At 33.1% G+C, this 19,867-nt stretch overlaps 1 long non-coding RNA gene across 1 annotated transcript; it reads right to left on the bottom strand.

The window, feature by feature from the left end:
* Positions 1–4,488: 4,488 nt before the first annotated feature.
* LOC143233899 (uncharacterized) lies at positions 4,489–13,318 on the bottom strand. Its single transcript, XR_013018380.1, has 3 exons — positions 12,650–13,318; positions 5,752–5,848; positions 4,489–5,391 (listed from the first exon to the last, which is right to left on the bottom strand). It is a non-coding gene; the product is annotated as an uncharacterized LOC143233899 (long non-coding RNA).
* Positions 13,319–19,867: the final 6,549 nt, after the last annotated feature.

Genomic DNA, 19,867 nt, shown 5'->3' with positions numbered 1-19,867 from the left:
TAAAAACAACTTGGGAATTTCAAAACCTGCAAATAGGGATCGTAAGAAAACCAGGTTGGAAATACCACAGATATTATTTACTGAAACTACAAATTTCTATTTTGGTTCCACGCTGTTACCTATAACAGCATTTGATAGAATCAAAGTAAGTATTTGTAGTTTGAATAAATATTGTCTACAGTATCTCCAGACTTGTTTCCTTATCTTTTTACGATCCCTATTTGCAAGTTTCAAAATTCAAAATTTTGTACTTATCTTTTCTTTTTGTTGGTTTTTTTTACGATAAACTATGGGTAAAGAATTGCCTGATATAGTTCATACTTTGTGATGACGATAGACATAGTTAGTAGCTAGCAAGTACTGTTCATGATTATTTACTGTAGCTACTGACTATTCGATTTCATTAATTCAAGATGTAAAATATTAAGCTGTAGTTGGAGATTGTCATGGAAATTTGTTTGAGAATATCTAAAGCATTTATAGATTCTGTGTAACTAAATTATTTCTATATTGATATTTTAACTCCTTCACTCCATATATAGTGTAGGGAATGGCTCCCTAAAGACACCCATTGTATAATGTATAAAGCATTGAGTAACTACAAGTTACAGTCATCTAATGTTAATTTATTCTTGGCGTTACAAATAATCTTCACTGTTTAAGGTGTTTTTTGCCTGAATGTTCTATTAGGGTTTTGTGCAATTCCTTGTGGTCCGTATTCCGCTGTCGTAGTTTATAATGTTCACTGATCATTTCTAACGCAAAAAAAAATGTCTTAGGTCTAGTAATCACTAATTATTTCAAATATCAATATCTTCTTACTTCTTCTAACAACTGGTCACTTCGAGAGTCAAGAACGTATTACTTATCATGATCACTGGTTATTTATCTTAGCAGAACCAGCTTACTGTGACCGATGATCACACGGTCCTATCTTATAACATGAAATATCAACAGATGTTTACTTCTTATCATAACAAACTTCTTTAACTATAAGACAACTTCGGTATCCTGTGACAACAGCCATTTCAGATGTCAACGTTTTTTGTGATTTCTGCTCACATTAAATGTTAGCATACTACAGCTTCGTTTGATAGTCAACTTTTCATGAACAACTTTTGACCATTGGTGAAATTAAATGTTAGAAACGTTCTACTTGTTTACGGCACTGGTGAAACGTTAGATGTTATAATTATTGTCCTTTAATCTCGTATGATTTAATCGTTAATTATATTTGTTTGTTTTTACTACGAAAAATTTAATAATTTGTTTGTTTTTACTACGAAAACTTTAATAGTTTGTTTTATTCTTAAAAACTGTGCTATCTGTAACATTTTACAATTTTTTATTACAGAAAACTCCTAAAATACGTTTCCTAGGTTCATAAGACTTTTACATTTCAATTTTAATGGCTTTTCGATAACGAATATTTGAAATAGAGTGATGTCCTTGAATTGTTTTGAGTTGGGGTTGTTTAGCAAGCCTCAAGAAACTTTCATTCTAATATGATATTGGTTTACATCTCAGCACGAGACACATTTTTGTTACTGTAAGGGAAGCCAGTACAATGTGTGATTTCTCATAAAAACGATGTTTAATAATCACATTGTTTATTAGTTAACATATGAGCTGTGGTCCTTGAAACAAAACTAAAGTTGCTTTACAATCAATCTGTGAGTATAAGTGTTTAAAATTACTTGGTGCAATTTGTGACTAAATGTAGCACTTGTTCGCAGTGGAAAATGCCCGTTAGTCCTTTTATATCTGAGATTGGGCCTGGCATGGCCAAGCGCGTAAGGCGTGTGACTCATAATCCGAGGGTCGCGGGTTCGCGCCCGCGTCGCGCTAAACATGCTCGCCCTCCCAGCCGTGGGGGCGTATAATGTGACGGTCAATCCCACTATTCGTTGGTAAAAGAGTAGCCCAAGAGTTGGCGGTGGGTGGTGATGACTAGCTGCCTTCCCTCTAGTCTTACACTGCTAAATTAGGGACGGCTAGCACAGATAGCCCTCGAGTAGCTTTGTGCGAAATTCCAAAAAACAAAAAAACAAATATCTGAGATTAAATGGTTGATATATTATCTTTTACGAACCTCATATCTGAAGAATCACTAATAAAATAATTCACCCCATTTCTTGAAGTTCTCTTTTTCACACTTCATTATCATTAACATTGAAAATATATTTACATTTCCTTCTTCATTTGTCTCTCGTGGTTTTATCACGCATAGCAGCAATAGAAAGTACCTACTATATATTTCCAGAACACTAAGCGTTTAGCTGTTTCTTTTAAATAATTTAGGTAATTAAAATGTGTCATTTTTATTTCTCATTTTTCTCTGGAATTTTTTACGCGGATCAAAGTTTTCCGAATTTCACAATCCTCCGGTGTCATTAATGAAAAATTACTTAATGTTAACAATAACATTTTTGAGAGGTAATATAACTGCTCGTGTTACGATTTTTTTTTTTCTAATTGTAACCTTATAAAATACTGATGTTATATTGTTGCGGAAATTTCGCGCAAAGAATTATTAATACTTTACTGTCCTTAATTTTGAAGTAATAGACTAGTGAGAAGACAGATAGTCAACAGCATGTACCGCCAACGTTTGGAATATTCCTCTCTGTCTGGATAATGGGATTGGACGAAGTGCTTTTTTTTTCTTTTTTTTTTTTTGTCGTTATTGCTCGGGCCGCGAAGCATTAATTTAGCTATTAGGCCAGCCCGGCTCGGAACTTCTGTTAAAATTACTGGGTAACAAGTAATTGACTCAACCATTACCTCAAAAACATTAAATCCTTACAAACATTTTAAAATATTTAATAATATTTATAAACACAACTTAACAAATGGCATACGTTTTTATTGTTATAAAAAAATAAATACCTAGAAAAGTTTATATCACAACAGACTCGTGTGAGTGCGCATTTAGATGTGATTTTAATGACTATAATAAAAGAGTAAATATACGTTTCGGAAAACCGTTACTACCCATACGAACACAACTTGTGTTTGTATGCCCTCGTCTAGTGCCGTAGAGAATACAGAACGCATATAAGTTACGAAAGGGACGGTAAATACGGATATAAAAGTATAGAATTTTTATTCTGTTAGGGTTTCAACACTTCTTTACGAGAAGTGCTATAGTTACGTGAAAAAATTCCCGTTCTTCGATGTAGGTCACAATTAACGGTGCTCCAGAACAACGGCGGGAGTAAAACGTGTTTGCAACCCGGAGATCTACCTGTTTAGGTTTTCCTTCCTTATTCTTGCATCCGCCTTACCAGTCTGGCCTGAAGAATCCCAAGGTCGAGCGTTGTTTTACTTGTTGGCAATTGAAGCATTAAACAAGTAAAAAGATTGAAATGCTTTCAACTACTTTCATATACTCTTATTAGATTTAGACTGAGAAAATCACCAAGTTTTTTGCTCTTTCAAAAATGAAATACTGGTGTTGTTATTGCATCATTAAGGAGGGACAATTTTTCCGTGGCCTAGCAGGTTTTTGGGTCAGGAAATCAACAACGTGCATATACCGCGCGATTATATCAGTAGTTTTTTGTTGTTGTTGTTGTCGTTGCTGTTGTTGTTGTTGTTTTTTAATTAGTACAACAGTTCCCAATCTTTCCGTATTACTTTCAGTTGGCATCAGTGCAAACGACTAGTCATTTATATGCAAAAACGGCTCGTTTGGGTTGAGAAAATATTTTACATAGACTAGTCAGTATTTCTCAAGAGTTTGTTTCAATTACACTTAATTAACTAGTTTTGCTTGTATCGAATCAAAACAAAGTTCATCAGCGTGTGAGTATTGGAAAGTGGTGTAAACGCAGCACATGTAGTGTTTCACTAAAACTGTAAGTTATACCCTTTGTTGACACAACCGTGATCGGCGCATTTCCCGACGTCACGTCTCGTCAGCTATCTTTTAAATCTCTCGCCATTCAAGTTAGCTTATTGTTTATATAGATAAATTTGTTGCTCGATATGTCTTCAGATTCCATTTATGTACGATGTTTTTCATACATTTCCTGGAAACATTCAAAACTAAATAACATAAATAAATACAAAAGATTATTTTACAATTTTTGCTAGGCCAACTTATTTTTGTTTGTTTAATCGTTATATTAAAATGAATCACAGTTAAATTTTTCGTTCATGTTTTGTAAAATGTTATGCCATAAATATAATAGCATGTATCATAAACTAGTCACACCAGGATGTTTAAACAACGAGTACACTTAAAGTATACTCAAACAACTGAACATGCTCTTCCAATCACGTTCTATTCTGACCCTATATACCCCCCCGCTAGTACAGCAGTATGTCTACAGATTTACGACACTAAAATCAGGGATTCGATTCCCTTCGGTGTGCTCAGCAGATAGCCCGATGTGGCTTTGCTCGAAGAAAACACACATACACACTGACCCTATATTAAAAAAAATAATTTATTACTTTATCTCTTATTAAACATTTATTGTTTAGTTTTGTTCTTAACCCAATATTATTTTAACTTTTCTTGTTTAAAAGTAACTATCATATGGATAGAAACTGATTTTAGTTAGATAATTGTTTTTTAAATAGCATAAATCGAAATTAGAAAACAAATTATACCGCATAATTGTGTAATCTAATTCCCATACAGTTAATATAATAACTTAAACGGAGAAATTTTAACTGCATAGGTAATAGTGAACTTAATCCTATTAGAGAGTATTGAGTATCTGATATTAAAGTATCATTCCAGTCCGAGTCACCATGTCCGGTTACGCTGTGTCTGATGACCGTGCATTTTAAAAATATCTATACAGTGTAGTTTCCATTTCAAAAGGCTCAGTCGTAAGGCTACCTTGTCCAAAGCACACCAGACTATTTGCAGAATTTTCATAATCCAACCTGTGTTCTAAGAATATTGATTTTCACTGCCCGTTTCAAAAGTACGATTGCACAGAAATCCATAGGTACTGCGAGTGGCCAGTTGAACTCTATTCTTTCTTATGAAATACTATGAAAATCCATTTTATTCTCCAGTTGCTTGATTGTGCGTAACAGTTAAACGAATACATCATGGAAAAAAACTTGTGCACACGTGATTTGTTTTGCTTTTTTTCATACAGAGACCCTTCTTGATTATCTTGCGTTTTCTTGCATGGCTTTTACCACCGACTTTATGCTTGTAAATTCTCACCTGTTACAAGCCACTGCAGTTTACTTACCACGACTAGGGTAAGACTTGTTGTAGATCTCTTTCTTAATAATCTGACCCCAAGTCAATCCACATTTCTTTGTTTTCGAATACCCTTGAATATAGGTGTTATTCCCTGATCAGCAGGAAACCACAAGACCATACGATAGCATTTAGTGCACTCATAGCCATCTAAATACCTAATGAAAAGCAAAAGCGCTATTTACAACATTCTTTATGAATTTGAAAAATCAAAAATACCAATAAAAGTAATAATTGAGAAGCATAATAAGCATGCAAATTAAGTAGTTCTGATATACTTTCAGTAGTACTTCATCTTACAGAAAAAGGTTATACAATAAAATAGAAAGATAATGGGATACGAACCACAAAGAGAAAACAAAAATAAAATAACTTTTCTACATCAAGTTAATAGAAAACACAGTCAAGCTAGTTTAAAAGTCATATAATCCTAGCTAATTATTTTAACACCTTTCAAATGGTTCATTCAAGTCCCAATAGAATGAGAATTCAAATGAATAAATAATAATTAATCAAACCTTCTGATAAGAGGATCCAAGATCGAATCCTGATGTATCCGTCCAACACATACAGCTTGTTCCAAAGACTTCCCTAATGATTGTAGCAGGCTAATAACTAAAATATACAGTGTAAACTAATTGGTAGTTAGTAAGTACTAATAGTAATAATAATAATAATAATATATAATATTTAGACTTAGATAGTCTCATAGCTACAAAGCGTGACAATGTTTGATAGTGTGTCACCATAACTTTACTAGGAGTATCCGTTAGTTATAATCTAATGACACTTTATAGAAGTATCCTTTAAAGAGTTGTAATCGATATTCCATTACCATGTACTGCTGAAAAGTAACAAATATAATGTTCTTTATTCCAAAATTGTACCAAATGAAATCGAATTGCAATATACTTTTGCCATTTGAAGTTGCATTACAGCCACCACATGTGTATTTAAACATGATTCAGAAATGCATAGGGGTAAATAATAGATTTTGAATTGTGAGATTTGGTTAAAATGTCAATTGTAGTTCAAACTGTTGTTAAAAAGTTTTAATTATTCTTAAAATTTGTGATTTCATTACGTAATTTCGTTTACCTAAAAAAACACAATATCAGTCTTAATGGGTACTTCTTCACAATATGTGGTTCATTTGAGGGTTCAGTCTTGTTATAAAGGAACTTGCCTATTAAAGCTTAAATAAAATAGAAAAGATATCCGTTGATTACTAGAATATTCTGTAAGTTGGTTATTTCGATATGGGGAAAGAGATAGTCAGAACAGATGTTATATGCTCAAGTGAGAAGACTGAGCATAGGATCACGTTAAAGAATTCCAAAGTAAAATTTTCGAAACTAATATGTAAACCTGTACATGTTTTCTTACGAACAGATATTGTAAACTAGTAATATAATCTGCTGATTTGGATATCAAGGAAAGACAATTTCCTTTTTTTCTGTTACAGTCTGCAAGATAATAGCACGTTGAGCTGTCACAGTCAGCACAGAGGCTTCAAGAGTGATAGCAAGAAGTTGATTAGTTATATTTTGACGTTATTAATTCGTTTCATGTCCGTTTTTCATTTTTTATGTTTTTTATTAATTTAGAAGAAGTGCATTGTACTTTTATAATTATTTCATAGTGTACTCTTCGACAGTTAAGAGAAAGGAAGGATTGAAAATATTAGGTAAAGTGAAATAATCTTTTTAATACTTTAAGTACATAATAAGGGTATGAGATGATAATTCCTAAAGTTAAAGACATATTTTGTAGAGTGTGATTTGTAAGTAATAGTTTTTCATTAAGGAATAGACAATTACTGAAATAAAAGTGGGTATTACTCAATGTAGTTTTTAATTAAACCCTTTTGTTTGTTTATAGTTAAGTACAAAGCTACACAATGGGCTATCTATGCTCTGCCCACCATGGGTATCGAAAATTGGTTTCTAGTGTTGTAAGTTCGCAAGTATACCTTTAAGCCCTAGATATGTATTCTTCCTCGATTATAGGCATGTTTGATGGAAGTGAAGCTTTGTGATCGTGAAAGCCACTCACTTTAGCCAATATCGTGAAACAAAATAACTTTAATGAAGTGTTATTTGTAGACCTAATGAGAAACAATTTCATTCTTTGATTTGAAAGGAGAAGACGATCAAACAACCCAACATTAGTTAACTTGCAGTTTCATAACAAACAAACAAACTTAATATCAATCCATGTATACATTAAACTTCCTGAAGTAAAGAAGCCATAAACAAAACTTGAGTAATATTATAATTGATCGAAATATTTTCAGAATATTGATATAGAACCAATGAGGGTAAGCTGTTTGTTTGTTTGTTTTAGAGCAAAGCTATTTACTGTGTCTTCCACGTGGAATCGAACCCCGGTTTTAGCGTTTTTAATCCGTACACCTGCCCCACTGGGGGATATAAAGTTTATAGTTAACGTGTTTTCCTTTCCAACCGCCAGAAGAAATGAACGAGGACGCAGCTATAGCATTACCAGTTTTTATTGTAACGAGTATACCGTCGAACCAATCGATTTATATATGATATTCATCCTAATTTTATATATTTAATCATTTTAATACCAGATATTGGTGTTGTTACGAAGTGTTGCCTAGATACCTATTTCAAAGCAGTGTTACACAGTTTAACGAATTTTTATTGCTAACTACACTGTTATTTGTTGAAGTCTCCGACAAGAGAGCCAAAAGCTTGCAAGTAAAACTGTTTTAACATACAGAAATGTCCATGTGTAGTTTTACATATTAATTTACCTATGTTAGGAGCCTTAAACAACAATTATCAACTCGCTACGGAAGAGGGATAGTAGATCTTTTAAGCAATTAAAAAATGGAACATTAAACTATTGAGAACTTAAAACCATCATCAGATGTAATTACAACGTGATACCTAGTGAATTTAAGATATTTTTTTCATATTGTGAATAAGCATATTTCAACTACCTTACACAATTCAAAAAAATGTATTCTTCGTGAAATGATATTTCCATACAAGAAGAAACAGTTTTTCTTCACATTAAAGAACAAAACGTGTTACAATCAAGCCTACGATAACTGTTCACTATTACAAAGGTATGTATCATGAAAATCATTTCAATAGTTTCAATGTTTTGTGAACTTGTAACAGAAATAATATGTTTTTTGTATAACTAACATGATGATTGGTGTTCTTTAAGATATTTTAGACAATTAGTATATTCAGTGTTCAATAAATCATGATGGAAATGTTTACATAAACAAAACTTTTGTCCTGTCTTTGATTTAAAAGTCTCATAAAGTAAACTTATCACTGCTGTTTCATAATTCAAAACTGGCCATTTTCAATATTTTGAAACCATCGTCTAATATATATTACCAATGTTTTTAAACATGACAGAAGTAAAATAACAACTAAATCTCACATAGGTAAGTAGAATCGATCTTTCATTTTGTTATAATCCGACTGATACAGTCTGACAATTTTGCTGTATGTCGGGCATAATATGCTATACATATACGTTAACCCGTCAAATATTGAGAATACACAGTGTTTTGTATTATTACCTAATGAGCTCTCATAGATAGCAACAATGTTTCATCATCGATAATTGCGTTTTAGAAATGTACAGTTTCATTAAATACAAAAATTGTATTTAACTGACATGTGTCACTAAATATCTACAGTTTGGTAAAGTGAACCATCTATTTCAAATATATTGTAAATATATCGTGTAAATACGTAGATAGTGACAATGTATTATAATTAACTTTGATTTTAATAAAAGATTCTGTAAATATACTATAAGTGTCACACGTTTAAGTATAATGAAACTTTCATTTTATTGTAAGTGAACTGAAACACTGATAGTTTTTCGCATGTGGTATATAATAATTTAAGCCAAGTAATAAATTAATCATTTAAACGTTATGTTAGGAACTTTTAATTTTCAGTAATTAAAGTATAATGTATATATGTAAAGGTCATTATTAACTACTAACTATATTCATTATAATTATATATCTTTAATAATTTCAATACTAGATGTCGATAATCACATAAGTGGTATTAGGGTCGCGAGTTCGAATGCCCGTTACACCAAACATGCTCGCCTTTTCGGCTATGAGGACGTTATAATGTTAGGGTCAATCCAACTATTCGTTGGTAAAAGAGTAGCTCTCGTCTAGCTTTGCACAAAATTCCAAAAACAAACAAACTAAACTTTCATTCAAAAAGTTACAACTGCTAATGAATTATACTTTCAAGATCGAGATGCCCTAAAATCATCTACGATGAAATCTCAAAACAACCAAACTAAACAGGAGCACCGAGCTATCAGTAATTTAAAGAAAGATAGAGACACTGCTCTTCCACATTTCGATAGGGGCAATTCTACAGTCCTCTTAAACCGACGCGACTATAAATAAAAAAAAAGAAGTGTTACCGGATTCAATTTACCAAAGACTTTCTTCGGATCCAACTCAACGTATAGAAAAACGGTAAATAAAGAACTTTGGAACATGATAAATAAAAAGGAAATGAGCATGACACAGTAGAAAATATTATCTACATACCATTCGATTTCCCTACAGTTTTATGGCTTGCCCAAGACACATAAACTTAATGTGTCCCTGCTACCTATTACAAAACAGCCAAATTTATTTCTAGCGTGCTAAGATCTGACTTATTTAATTAGAGGCTCACGTTAACCCCATTTATAACCAAATAATATCCAAAGACGATGTTATGGCTACGCTCGACGTAGTTTCACTTGTCACCTGCTAAAGATATCACGGTAATAATACACAAACAATTAAGTGACAACATCTTACTTCCAACAAGAACGTCAACCAGCATCATGATCTTACTCGAAATCTGTCTCGATGCAAACTACTTTCACTGTGATGGCTGATTTTACAATATGTTAGAAGGTAGTCAATGGATTCATCTTTTTCACCCGTAGTTGCAGAAATATTCATGCATAATTTTAAACACACCATTTTAACACCGTATTTTCGTCAACTTCGTATATGGGGAAGATACCTTTATTTTAAAGATCCATGGAGAAGAAAATTTAAAAATTTGTCATGCTCATCTGAACAACCAATTTGACAACATACAATTTTTCATAGAAGTTGAAGAAGATAAACATTCTTCCAGTTCTCGATGTTGTGGTTCACATGGATAGGGGTTTAGAGAAGTTGACCACTATCGTTTATCGGAAGAAGACTAAAAAAAATCTGAATTTTCTCTCATGCCATACAACAGAAGTAAAACTAGGATTATTAAAACGCTAAAATCTAGAGCTACAAGTATATGTTCCTCTTTTACCTAGATGAAAAACTTAAACATGTGGTTTATCTGTCTCAACTACTAATGAACCACAACCTAACAATTACAATTAAAATAAAAGAGCATTTCTTCCCTATATACCAGGGGTAGGAGAAAAGCTTCGTAGGATAATCGATAAACTTAGCATTACCGTAGTTTTCTAAAATCTGCCTACATTAACCGAAGTCCTATAAAGGTAAAATCCCTCTCACAAAGAACGTGGTTTATAGCATTAGGTATGAGAGTGTAATAAACAATACATTGGGGAAACACAACGCCCGTTACAAATAAGACTCAAAAAACACTAAAAAGACACTAAAAACTGTGATATAAACACATCAGCTGTAGCCTTTCTCGTTCAGGAAAACAGTCGTATAATATACATAAAAAATGCCACAATAATAGACAAAGAAGAAACCGCAAACGTAGAAAAGTTAAAGAAGCTACTACCGTCCAAGCACAAGACAGTGGACCACAAGTATGTATTAATCAAAACATCGGCCACCAAACACTCAATACCGCATGGGCACCACTAATAAAACACATGAAGCATATTGTTTGTCGTGGTTTCTATGTAAATTTAAATCTTTACTTTTACTATTTATTATTTGAATTTGAAAAAATCCCTCATCTTTTTTCTCTGGATTGTCCCTATGTTTATTATATCAAAGCATTCGATTTATTATCTATAATAGCTTTGATACCAGATGTCAGGTTTTGTTACGACTGTTGCCTTGATACCTATTTTAAAGCAATGTTTCACAGTTTAACAAATTTTTTATTGCTTGATTTTTGCCCGATGAAGGCTTCAGTAAGGAAACCAAAAGCTCACAAATAAAAGTATTTAATGTTAGAGAAAATTCCGTATTGATTTACCTACGTTATGAGTCTTAAACAACAATACAGTTCTCATTTCGTGAAGTCATCATTTAGATTTGGGAATATGTCCAGGGTCGTTTCTGGACTTTGGAATTAGTGTTTACTACTTTTAAAACCGGTACGGTCTCGCTTCTTGTTACAGAAACTCAACCAAGTTACTTAATACACGTTTTAATTGAAAGGGTTAGATAATCCTTGAACTTCCGCGAATAATTGCTTTGATCACTGAGGCGAAGTATGTCAATGTCTTGTTCCATAACTTCGAAAACAAGAAGTTTTCTTGGAAACTGAATAAACCTGTATATATTTCTTGCCACAGTTTGTTTTTTATCTGGATATGAATGTTTATAATTCTGAATACAAACATGCTGCCGTAGACACTTCTGCTGAAGCCATGGTAGTATTTTGTACGTTAAGTGCACAAAAACAAGAAAAGTTATTTGGCTGTTTTTCTATTTATTTAGCATAGTCCCCTTCTGGTACAGCGGTAAATTTACGGATTTACAATACTAAAATCAGGGGTTCGATTCCCCTCTGCGGTCTCAGCAACTAGGCCGATGTGGCTTTGCTATAAGAAAACACACAGAACATTTAGCATAATGATGAGCATTACAGTTTCTCTGCTGATTCCTGAAACATGTCTTTTACTATGTTGTAACAAACTGGATAGTTTCAGTTATAAGTTCTTAAACTAAAAAAAAACTGTATTTTTTAACTTGACTCTGCTAATGTGTGAGAGTAGGTGCTATATCGTATAAGAATTTTTAAGTTGCTTATTAGCCCTTGTAGTAAGGAGAGCAAATCCATTGTACACTTTTAAACAGAAGTACAGAGACATCTAAATGAGACTTATTGTGACAACTTTAACTACGGAAGTACCTACAGGTATCAAATGTGATAGATTCAATAACACTTAAAGAGACGAAACTACACTCTGTGAATACTAGGATAAAATAACATGACAATACCTATCACACATTTACGAATATAGCATAAAGAATCATTCCAATCAATATTAATGACTTAAAAACTTTATGAAATGAGCACAACAATAATAGAAGAAAAATAGCAGAAGCAGTTATTATTCGTAAACTAAAACCTTATTTAAATCAAAACAAAAGCGTCAACCTGCATGTTTTACAAATTGGAACAAAATGTTCGTGCAACTTTTTAATATTTCATACAATAGACGATGACTTACCTGATGATGACTATTCGAGAATTCCAAACATTGTTACAAATTCAAAAAATAAGATAATCCACTGAAAAACTGCCTGTGGACTTTTGCTTAGTAACAGAGAGACCGATACTTATTGAAAATTAGCAGCCACTGGATTTACCACCTGTCATGAAATACTTATAATATTATTCGTGACTATATTCACTTGTATATTTAGTTCTGTGCTTTCGTTTATAGGAAGTTTACATTCTTGAAAATATAGGATTTCTATGCTTTGGTGTATTTTACTGTTATTAGCAGGGGCGGATTGCTATCAAAGGGCCATCTCAGGAAATATCACACGCTGCAAACTGACTAAACAATGAAGTTGTTGCTTCGACTGTAATTTGCAAATTTTTGAGGCTACATTAACTGATAAGCCTAATTCACAAATAAAACCGAGCAGCCACTTGTTAAATTCTCTGCCTCTCTCTTACATACTAACAACACAACTGAAAAGTGCCTGACTGACATACTCAGTACTGAATCAATAATGCTGGAACATCTTTGTTTTATGACTGTCTAGCTCTCTGATTAACTCTATGACTTGCTCGTGTTTTTATAGATTACAGTATTTGTTTCCCCAAGATCTTATGAAAATTCGAGTAGTCACGTCAAATCTAGACCCTCGAGAATTATCTAAGCCTCACACATCACCACTACGTCTTGCTAATGTACAAAGTGAATAACAAAGCTGTAGTCTACAACATTATGCTACTCGTAAGTAATCAAACCAACATTTTGTTTTTTAATTTGTTTCATGTTTTCGTTTATCAAACAACCCTGTGTGTTTACAATGTTGAAACGAAAGTTTTCTCGAACTATTAAGTTAAGCTTATCTGGTTTTATTGCGGACTTACAACGCTTAGAAACTGAATTTCGATACCTGTATTGGGCAGAGTGTAGGTAGCTTTTGTGTAACTGTGAACTTTATTACAAACAAACAAAGCCTGTTTGATATCTCGAGGGACGCTATTAAATTATCATGCCACTTATACTGTGATAGACTGTAACGTTCTAAGATTAAAGGAATTGGATTAGAAACAAAAAGTATTTCGAATTGTGAGGGGATATACATGGTTAAAAATTAATTTATCATGTGAGAAATGTTTCGCGAAGGAAACAGTAAAAATATTTTTATACAATGAATATATAGTAATATTGTTTATTCAACATCAATAAATAAAGAGGTTACGCTAAAATAACCAAACAAAGTACTACTAATTTACATACTGAAAGTAGAGAGAACAGAGATAGAACCAAAACTTTCCACACCAGTACAACTAGTATATATTTTCATTAAATGAATCACTCCCACTCAAATTTGGAATTAAAATGTTGTTATTTACATAATAAATGAGCGAAACGTTCTGCTGGATGTAGAAGCTGTCAGCATTACATTGTTGTCATTGTAGTTAAAATAAATTTTATTTCTTTTATTGAATTTTGTTCAAAGGTACATGAGGGCCATCTCGACTGGATGTCCCTAACTTTAAAACGATAAATTAGAGAAAAAGGCAGCTAGTAAACATTACCCCCCACAAACTGTTGGGCTACTCTTATCAGTCCGAGACTTGACCGCCATTCTTATAGTGCATTGAAGGCAGCAAAGTTATAAGTCTACGGACTTATAACGCTATAATTTGGGATCCGATACTCTGCAGTGAACACGGCATATGGCGCAATGTGGATTTGCTATAAAGTAAAACAAGGGAACGCAGAGCGAGACATTTTTCGAGATGGAGGTGACAGAAACAGAACACAAACTAGAGCCTGGCAGGATAAACACCGGTCAGCACTCGGCCTCTTAAGAACCAAAATAAATAATGAAGAGTATCACTTTGTTACCTTGTGAAATTCCTTCAACAGGGTTACTTTATTATCAGTTACACTTGTTGAATGTTTGATTTTAGAACAGTCAGACATAATAAATAAATTGCCTCTTGATGGCTGAGCAGTAGGGTTTGGGGCTTATAACTATAAAGTTTAGGGCTTGACTTCTGTGGGTGTGGGCATAGTGCGGGTAGACCATTATTTAGTTTTGTAATTAAATAAGTAATAATAAAACAAAGGTAAATTTATCTGTATGGTAAACTGTACTATTTGTACATGCTAAGTCAACTGCTTGAACATTTTTTCTTAGCATTTTACAATTATGATTGTAAAACTCAAACTCATATATCAATGGTCAACTCATTCGAACCATGTTTCACTAATAAAATAAGAAGCATTGACATTTCAAAACCGTGATTGTTTTGTATCGTTCTGGTTGTATACGTGAAATACACCAAATTACGTTATTGCTATTTTAAAACTCTTACTATTCTAAGAAACTTTGATGAATCAAGCCTGACAAAAAATAGTGATAATTCACGTCAATTATTTATTTGTTTGTTTTTATACTGCTGGACCTCTGTATTTAGAAAGCAAAGGCCAGATAATCATTATTTTTACAACAATGTGAGAGCCGTTTCCATTGTTATCTCTTGAACTATGACTTTCATACTTAGCGTTACTAATCCGAGTACCTGTGAATGATATCTTTCAGACTTCTATCCTTTAAACTAGTTAAACTATTCACGAAAAGAATAGTTCGGTTTTCTTTTCTTTTTTTCTCTTTTTAATTTTCAGTAACATAGTATATGATGACATTTATTCGGAAAATGTAATTAAGCTGTTAGAATAAGGATGAATACAAACATTCAAATCTTAATTAGCGAATTTTTTGTTGGAATTTGAATCTAAATTGCACACAAATTATCTTTGCTAAACCTTTTAAATAAATGAGGTATATATTGCGCCATACATTATCCAAGCTTAAATAGTAGTGTAATTTACACAACTTCGTTACAAGATAGTTGGGATATTTTTATTATTATTATTTCAGCACAAGTTTCTTATTAGTTATAAGCTACAAACAAAGGAAACGTAAACCCCTTAGACTCACCATTACGGTTGTCTCTCCATGTTCCTAGAGTAAGATTGAAACTTGTCTATTCTTGTGCTTGGACTATTTTCTGCAGTGTCTGTTAAGCGAGTTTTAGCGAGACGCCTAGCTGTTGACGTGCAAGAATATTAGTAAAATCTCTTAGAAGATCTTGTTGTGCGTTGGAATGAACATAAGCCAGAGGAAAAAAAAAAAGTTATTTCAAATTATGGTATGATCTTTGTTCTATGTAAACATCTTTATTCACCATTCAGTGTTCCACAAGGGACAAGCCTACCCGAAAAGAAACTATGTACGATTAAACGTTTCCAGATATTGTTTTATTTGCAAGTTATAGTTATTTTAAAAAGATACCGTTCGTGGGTAATGCCAGCGGTACGGTCATACACGTTGCCATTTCAAAGGGTACAACCGAATTTATATGTCCTTTTATTTTTTAAAACACCGTATCTTACTTTCTATTAGTTGCAGTCGAGTCACATTTGTTTAACATTTCACATCACAATCAGAACCTCATGTTATTATGACTTGACAACTTACGTGATGATAAAAGATTTATTGAAATACACCAGATAGTGGAACGTCTAGTAAAAATAATAAAAATATTAGTATATCTTATCAAAGAGAGTGTTACAATGCTGTCTTCTTTATTAATTTCTTTTCTTATTTGGATGGATAAATTTATATGTTCAGCACTCAACCATATGTGCCCCTGTCTTCTTTTCTGTATTACTCACTGTAAGTTTAGAAACTTATAACAGGAAAATAGGAGTGGCGATTCTCCGCGCTGGACAAAAAGTTCATTACGTAGCTTTACGCTAAGAAAATAACTTCTTTATTAGGTTATTTCATCCGAGCTGATACGATTCATCTTATGCTGTTTGTAAGTCGGTACAGTTATTTATTGTCCAGTATGATGTTAACCTTCAGAAACGTATTGGAATCTTCATTTTTTCTCTTGATGAGTTGACTAAATTATTTTCCGTCGTTAATGACCAATCCAAGTAAGCTTCTATCAGCTACATGTTGTAATCAACTAGCCGGTCAACAAGAAAAGTTCTTTCACGTTTTAGATCTTTGATAAATTTTTATTGTTTTTTTTATTCGCGTGTACAGACATTAGTTGTACGGAGCACCTGCTTTACTCTGAACTACAATATATAATTTGTTTTTGAGAAACACGATGCATATTAATTAATCAACTTATAGCATGAAATACGTGATAAAAGTTGTGTTTATCAGTTCTTAAAAATTACATTAGTCATGTAATAAATACTAAAAGTGCTTTTTATTCTGCAAAATTTATTTAGATAAATTTATAACATAATAATAACATAATGTTGTTTACGGACAACAAGAGACTTGTCGCTCTATCTGGGCTGTCCAATCCTCTAAGCTAAACTAAAAATATTAAACAAATTAATTTAAAAAATTTAAAGCCAGCCCTTATCATTCATTTATCTATTAATCTCTCTTTTAAACTCACTCAAAGTTACTGCTTCCACAACATCCAGGGCAACCCATTCTACAGGACAATCACCAAACATTTCAATCAGATACACCTAACTCTTCTTTTTCAAGAAAAAAACAGTTTTAAGCATCATAATATCTTCTCATGCGACAACCTCTCGATATCAGGTACCGTTTTAGTAATTGTTCGCTGAACCATTTCCAATAATTCAATGTCTTTCCTTAGGTAAAAAGCTTAAAACTGAACACAATGCTCCAGTTGTAACCTAACCAGTGACCTATGCAATGAAATTATAACCTCTTCAGCCTCGTACTCAATATTCCTGTAGACACAATCTAAAATATACTACTTAACAATACACCACTTAGATGGCTTTAGAGACTGATCAACCATTACACCAAAATCCTTTTTTTCATGACACTGTTAAGGTTTTTCATATACAAATTATACCTATAATTTTAATTGTGTGTATCAAATTTAATATTATATGTTTATTTTAACGTCAATGTTTGTTTAGTTTAATACATGTTTTTAAATACATGTAACTTATATTGTTAAATGTATATTGCGAAAGTCTCGCTTGTTCTCTAAATCTGAAGAAAATTCTCCAGCGTAAGAATCAATAATGTACTATGGGTGTACTAGTGACTACTAGTATTAGTGCCTCGCCTTAAAGCTTATAAATGGTAACCAACGAAACGCGGAGAGAGAATATTGTTGGTTTGTTACAAATCAATATACTATAAACTTCGGAACCAATAATTTTGATAAATGCTTATTAATCTGAAAACTACAGATATTTGACCAAGAACGTTTACAGATTTCGAAAATTACCAACTTTAGCGAATTAACTTCGGACGTTAATATTTCTACAAGAACATTATATATCTTCCTCGGTGAAAAGTTAGCTTCTAAACTGCGCAAACCATTCAGGAATAGAACAAGCTAGCTTCCAGCCAAATGAATTGTACTTGTATACCAACATAGGATTAATTCGCTCATCGTGAACCACCGATAAAATGTTTTATTCCAGACCAGATAGAAGTCTCAGTATTGTTTGTAAAACTTTTGTATATAAATCGTTATTTCAGTGATGTCGAGAAAACCCACTTGTAGAGAAATATATATGCAAAAACGGCTCGTTTGGGTTAAGAAAATATTTTACATGGAAGAGCGAACAACGTTTCGACCTTCTTCGGTCATCGCTCTTCCATGTAAAATATTTTCTCAACCTAAACGAGCCGTTTTTGCATATATAAATCGTTATTTATAATAGTTTGGGTTTTTTTAATTTCGCGCAAAGCTACTCGAGGGCTATCTGCGCTAGCCGTCCCTAATTTAGCAGTGTAGGACTAGAGGGAAGGCAGCTAGTCATCACCACCCAGCGCCAACTCTTGGGTTACTCTTATACCAACGAATAGTGGGATTGACCGTCACATTATAACGCCCTCACGGCTGAAAGGGCGAGCATGTTTGGCGCGACGGGGATGCGAACCCGCGACCCTCAGATTACGAGTCGCACGCCTTAACGCGCTTGGCTATACCGGGCCATTCATGAAGATAAAGAAAAATATGTTAACGCATTATAATGTTGGTACAGTACTCCACCTTGCACAAGCGACGGTCAACAAAAGACAGATATTGGTTTAAAAACTAACCTAATTACCTAACGAAGTAAAGTTGAATACCTGAAATTTTTTTCATACAAACAAGTGAATTTCATTGGTATGTTTAGGACATTCACGCAGATTCACATAGATTTTTTTGCACACTGTTGTCCCTAAAAGGAAAAGCATGAAAGTCAATAGAACTCACAACTAACTCTTTAGTAGCTCTTGTCTAACAACAGAATTGGGCGTAATAGATACTTCTTTAATTTACACACGACTTTAAAGTGTGGAGCGCATTTTTGCACCAAGAGAAAGCGAATTACTAAACATTAGATTCACAAATAATTTACTATTTCACCTGATCATACAAAATACAAAACAACATAGGAAATTTTCTTTCATTAAAAAAACAAACTATTATTTTATTTTTTATCTTTTTTAGGATTAATAAGACCACAAATGATCCCAACTTCGGAATTTGGTTTGTTTTGAATTTTGCACAAAGCTACACGAGGGCTATCTGGGCTAGCCGTACTTAATTTAGCAGTGCAAGACTAGAGGAAAGGCAGCTAGACCTGTCGCTTGAATGGACACTTAGACCAGGCCTATCGTAAATATTAAACACTCTATCCCTGTCGCTAGGAAGGGACACTTAGAGAAGGCCTATCTTTAAGAATAAACATTGTAGACCTGTCACTAGTACGGACACTAAGAGCAGGCCTACCTTTAAAATGAGCGGGCAGAAAATGAGATTCCTTGCTACACATCGGAAAATAGTTCAAGTGCAATCACAAAATACTATTTTAGTCACAATAATTCAATAAAATCACTAGCTTTTACTCCAGTCTATATCATTTGTATATCGTAATTTAAGAAAAATTGCAGAAATCTTGTTTTAAGAGGAACATTGTTTTACATCTCTGAAGTACAACAAAATGAATTAAATAACATTTAAAGAGCTAGCAAAGGTACTGCGGAATAACTATCTACATAATACAACACTTGTAACGACACCCTCCCTCCACACTTGGCGGCCTTGAGGTTTACGTAACGATTCTTCTTCTTAAGGTATAACGGGATAGCCAGGAAACGTTTGTCCGCCCCCACCTTCCTGCATCCTCCCGTCCCCTCAATTGTCTTTTCTTATATAGAGGTCAGAATATGACAAGGGA

The sequence above is a fragment of the Tachypleus tridentatus genome, chromosome 12 (assembly GCF_004210375.1).
Source record: "Tachypleus tridentatus isolate NWPU-2018 chromosome 12, ASM421037v1, whole genome shotgun sequence".
Classification (NCBI taxonomy): domain Eukaryota; kingdom Metazoa; phylum Arthropoda; class Merostomata; order Xiphosura; family Limulidae; genus Tachypleus; species Tachypleus tridentatus.
This window is presented reverse-complemented; position numbering and strand designations above follow the sequence as displayed.